Genomic DNA, 6315 nt, shown 5'->3' on the forward strand with positions numbered 1-6315 from the left:
CGTTCGTTAAAACTACGAAAATGGCACCGCGCTTTGATACGCTTTGGTTTCAGTAAAACCGAGGCACATACAGCGCGTTAAAAACCCTCTTTTTTACTAGTGTACACTTGTCCTGAATTAACCTATAAATAAGGATTTTATTGTTTTGTTGACAGATGAAAAGAATTTGAAGGAAAAAAATGAAAAATAATAGGGATTTGAAAAGAAAAAGAAAGCAAAGAGGGGGTTTGAAGTAGAATGAAGGAAGAAGAATAAAAGTAGATAGGAGAGTTAAAGTGTTGAAGGTAAAGAAACTATACGAAAGAGAGAAAGGGGGAAAGGTGGTGAAAAAGAGATGAGAAAGAGAAAAAAGAGTAATGAAAGGTGTACACCAAATAAGAGAGAAAGAGAAAAATGACGATGCAAGGAATGTGGAGAGAGAAGAAAAAAAGAAATACTAACATGTGTCATTTTTAAATACAAACTTAACCAAAATAATTTTGAATTTTTTAAAATGAAATAAAGGTTGAATTGAGAAAAAAAGATATTATATTAAATAAAGTTCAAAAATAATATATAATTAAAATAATAAATAAACACCATGAGTTTGACAAAGTGATTATAAAAATGATTAAAACAATGTTCATCAAATGTTTAATATAAATAAAAAGATGATAAAACTCATATTTAAAATAAATAACGAGAACATTTATGTATAATATTAGAAAGTAGTTTTTAAGTCTAACTCAACCCGACAAAATCGGTTTATACAGTGAGGTTTGCATCCTACTTATATATTATAATTTGACCTTATTTTTAATCCATTTGAGACTTTCAATGTATAATAATGATTGAATTTATCTATAAAAAGTCATATGTTAATATTACGGTGAGAAGGATAAGAAACTAATCTCAATTAAAAAAACATAGAGGGAAAGATGTTTTCCAATAAACCTAATGTGAATGACAAAAGATGTAACTTTTGGTGACCAATAAAAATCTTAACGGGTGATACTCCCTCCACCACCATATTTTCTCCCTCCACCTCCCCAATTTTATTACATATTTTTTGAATTACAAAACTAACCTTTTATAATTACAAAAATAACCTTTTTACTTTTTAATCCTAATTATTTATTTTAATCCTAAAATGTATCTTTCTACTCCTTCTCACCCACCTCCCAACCCTTTCAGATTCTCACCCAAACTCCATGACATCCGTTTCTCATCTTTCATCTTTCCTCCATATCCATATTATTCAAAAATAATATATCAAAAAATATAAATTATATTATTTAAATATCTTCAAAATTAATATAAAAAAAACTATAAAATATAAACCATATAATCTTTAAACGGATGTGAGCATCCGTCAACGGATGTCAACATCCGTTTAAGGGAAAACGGAGGTGGACATCCGTTTTCATCTTTTGACCTCCTCTACGTTACTTTTCACACCTACCGTTTTTCCTCTCCACTTACAAAATACCACGTGTGATTTTCTCTCCCCTAACAAACTTTGTTTCTTTTCTCTAGCACTCAAATGGTTTCATCGTCAAATCTTCACATTCAAGCGTCACTGGAGCTCCATCACTATTCCATTATCATTATCGTCTTCTTCTCCAAAATTCTTCCTCCCCACGCCCATGGTACTTTCAAATACACTCAGTGACTCCATCAAATCACACACACAGGGGCACTACTTCACCTTTGTGCTTTACCCTCCATTATCACTCCATAAGCATTTTACCCAGGAACAGGGACAATCACACGGCACCCGCTCAACCCTCAAACAGAGAAACCCAATCACGCGTGACCTTCTTCTTCCATTTTCATCACCCAACGACATCCTTTCATCACCTGCAATTCCAACACAATACATCAACATTTTCACCCAATTTCCAACAGCTTCCATCTTCCATATTCAACACAGGGATCACACGGATCACAACCCAGGTCCACGTTCTTCCATTCTACCATTCAACTCCATCCTAAATCCTCTACTCTTCCGCTCCTATCTCAAATATTCCAACAGTACAGGGTAATCAATTAATAAAAAAAACAAGTAACGAGAGGGGGCAATGTCTCGCGGTGGCTCGCCGGAGGAGGGGAATCAGTGTTGGCTCCGTTTTGGATGTCTTGGGTAAAAGATGGTGGGCTCTGTCAGCGCCGGTTTTGGCGGCGCGTCTCCGGTAGAGGGTATTGCAATGGCGGCCGTCGGCGGTGAATGAATAGACAGGAGCGGTGGCTGGATCCGTGATTTCAAAATATAGAGGAGAGGAGTCCCTACGCGTTTGGAAAAGAGAGGGGAGGAAAGGTGCTGCCGCACCGTCGCATACCACCCACCGCTGAAGGAGGAAGAAAACTTGTATGGAGGAAAAATTGAAGATGAGAATGATGGTGTTTGGGTGAGAATCTGATAAGGTTGGGATATAGATTTTAGGGTTAAAATAAATAATTAAAATTAAAAAGTATAAAGGTTATTTTTGTAATTATAAAAGATTAGTTTTGTAATTCAGAAAATATATAATAGAATTGGGGAGGTGGAGGGAGAAAATGTGGTGGTGGAGGGAGTAACACCCAAATCCTAACTCAGCACAAAATAATTGTCCCTGTCAAGAGGAAGTTTCACGCAAGGTAAAAAGTACGGAGAACGTTGTAGATTTTTTTAAACACGTTTATGTCTTACCTATAAACACCATACATAAAAAAAATTACTCTTACGTCTGAGAGGTCAAACGTAAATATACGTTTATTTTACAAATGTTAATCATAAATTTATATATGGTATGTAAGCGTCATATATAAAAGCTATTTTTTAGTTTAATGATTAACAACCATATATAAATATTAATCATTTGATAATAAAAATCTCAGCGTGAATTTTTTACATATATTACAGAGTAAGAAAAAAAATTCAATATATAAATTAAGTAAAATTATAATATTGTAACTTTCATGAATTATAATATCTAAGTAAAAGGTTTCCTAATTCTATAAATAAGTTAATTTGGATCCATTAACTACATATTTGTTAGGCTTAAATGCTTACTTCGTCCCTCATGTTAAGAGGTGAATTTCTGTTTAGTGTCCGGTTTTAAAATTGAATTTATGGAGTCCAAGAGTTGTAAAATTTGTATAAATAAAGTCCTCTCCGTTAAATTAGCATAAACGGAGTTAAGTTCGTGCTGACGTGGCTATAAAATCTGACTCTTTTTTTCCTCTCATCTGATCTTTCTGCAACGTTCAACTTTTTCTCTTTCTATACTAATGATTTTCATAATTTTCATAAACTCAAACGTTCAGCTTTTCTTTCTGCAACATTTTTTTTTCATAGTTTGGTGGTGACAAGGGAGAAGTGGTCCTGGGTGGTGGTGATGAGGAAGTAGAAGTGGAAAAGGAGGAATAGGGAGAGGATGGGAATGGAGAAAGGTGTGTTATGGGAAGTGGACCACCACAAGCCACCACTGCAACCTATCACCACCGCTGATCATCTTCACCGCCATCATAACCTATTTTGCCTCACCCCCATCAACACAGACCTGCAATAAGAAAAAGCCACTGCAAAGCCACTGCGAAGCCGTCACCACCGACCCACCCCCTTCTCCATCATTCTCGTGCAACTACCTCTATTGTGAAACCTTCACCAACCTAAATCGCACCGCTGTTCAAGCCAGACGCACCACCCCCAACCTTCTGCGCGAACCAGATGCGTCATCAAACCTGCAAGAAGAGATACCAAACAATCCAGATCCAAAATCACACAACCATCAAAATCGCACCTCGCATCTTCATCTCTATTTTTAGGAGCCTCTCCAAGAAGCTAGTGACCCCCTTGGGTGGTCTGGAGCACAAGGTGATGCGATGGGGAAAATCGGAGATCACGAAGGGGCCAGCGTCGTAAACAAGTGCGGGGTTCGATATCACGGACTCCATGGCGGCCACGATGAAGAGGGGGAAGCCGTTGAAGGCGAGTCTGTCAATGCGGAGATTGCTCGCCACGTCGTGAACCCAGGATTGGATGAAGTTGGCGATGACGCAATCTGATGGATGCTGCTCTAGGAAACTAGTGATGGGGACGCGGAGGAGCATGTTGGCGCAGTAGAACTTTCCGGCACTTTCAGCGTCATTGGCGGCGGACATGAGTTGTACACCGTCCGGGAAGCCGACTTCTCATGACAACCCAGGAGAAACCATTTCTCCCTTTTAACTTTGATCCTTTTATGGAGGGTCTGAAATTTTGATTTAGGAGGGATTGCAATATGGGCATGGGTATTGGAATTGAAAATTTGTGATGAATTGGTTGAATTAATGGCTGGAGTTGAATGTTTCAAGAAGGAGGAAGGCTCTTTGGGTGATAAAGATACGAAGGAGAATAAAAAAAAACCTTGATTGGGAGAGAAAAATATGGCAACAATAGCAGAGGAAAGAGAAAAAAGTGCAGTCAGGTCAGCACAAACTTAATTCCGTTTATGCTAATTTAATGGAGGGAACTTTATGTATACAATTTTTACAACTTTGGGACTCAACAGATTCAATTTTAAAACCGATACTAAAAAGAAATTCACCTTTTAACATGGGAACGAAATAAATATTTAAGCCTATTTGTTATTATGATAGTTTTTTTTAGAAAGAAAGTGACACTAGTGAAATATGATTTTAATTTATTCAAAATTAATACCACTTTTAATTTAAAATATTAATATATAGTGTTGAACTTTACATGTTTAAAATTTAGATTCACGTTTAAATTTCTAGTACGTGTTGACGTTTGTAATAACAACTATCAATTGAATTTTTTAATATATTAACAATACTTATTTTTTATATAAATAAAAGATAAAAAAATGTTTTAGAATTGTTGTTGGGTGAAAATAGTGATTACATAAGATGGAAAAGGTTGCATATTATAAAAAACGTCATAATTGAGTATGTCCTTTGCTGTCGGATTAGCCCAACTAAGAAGTTCTTTACCCTTATCCAAAATCTTCATCATGAAAATATTTTTTGTACAGGTTCAGCTTCTTCATCACTAACTTTGCACAACATTTTAGAGACAAGGCTCAGCATTTTGAGAAACACGCGCAACTCTTTTTTATCGAAAAAGACATAAAATACTTATCATAAGGCCTGATTAAATCGTGTCAACAGAGAATAACCCCCACAAATACATATAAAAGATTATCTTTAGTGGGGATCATTTAGGTCACACTTCAATTATTTTAAAATAAAAAATCATGCCCAGTGTACCACAATTATCCACACATATACTATAAATTTATTTTATTTTTAATTAATATAAATTTTTTAATATATCTTTTTAGTTAATATAAAATTTTTAATATATCTTTTCACATTGAGATATATACATACTGAATGTGAGACTAAATATTAATGATAACTCGATAAAGATGATACAATAAATATAATAAATAACAAATCTTGTTAAAATATATTTCATATATATATATGATGTCATTTTAAAAAATGAAGATATAAACCTCATTTTGTGAGGACATAAAATATAATTAAGAGTTAAGATAACATTCTGTGAGGTCTCGGAAATTTAAACCATGATTACTGTCAAATTTGTCAATTATTGCACTGCTGAGTCACCTGACTGCTTCCATAAATGCACCGCGCCACACGTTCAGTGCATTAAAAACGCACTAAACGCTGCATGCATGAGCGCCACTTGTCACGTAGAAGTTTCGGAAGTCAGAAGTGAGAGTGCAGGTGTCAGCAGAGGAGACGCTCGTTCGTTTGGGCGTGGAAATTAACAAAACTGAGTTTCGAAAAACGCTCTCTCACCTGCACGCACTCTTCTTCTTCCTCATAACCAAACCTTTCATTTTCTCCAACTTCTCTCTAGAACCAGTTCACCTTCTCTCTACTGTAACTCACCATTCCCTTCTCCGATCACGTTTCAGAACCGTAGAAACGTTCCTGGAGACGTGAGCGTCATTCTGATCCGAACTGAATTTGGAACTGAACTGGTAAGTCCTCATTGCTAAGCTTTCGTCCTTTTGGTTTCATGCGAACCCTAGTTCTGGTTGCATGCATGGGTTCTAGGTTTGAGTTATTCCGATTTCTGGTGTTTTAGATTAAGTGGAAACTGTTGAGCGAAACCTGAGGGTAGGAAGTTGTTAGAGGAAGCACTAAATCTTGCTCTTTGGGAATACACTGCTATCCAGGTAAGGGAAGCTTATATGTTTAATTTATACTTGTGTGTTGTATGAAAGAATGTTATGAAGATATGTATGTGGGCTGTTTGAGTATGCATGAACGAATACTGATTGTATGGATGAATATAAATTCTTATTTGGTTGATCCGCA

This window comes from Vigna umbellata, chromosome 7 (assembly GCF_029865625.1).
Source record: "Vigna umbellata cultivar VRB3 chromosome 7, Vumbellata_1.0, whole genome shotgun sequence".
NCBI lineage: Eukaryota > Viridiplantae > Streptophyta > Magnoliopsida > Fabales > Fabaceae > Vigna > Vigna umbellata.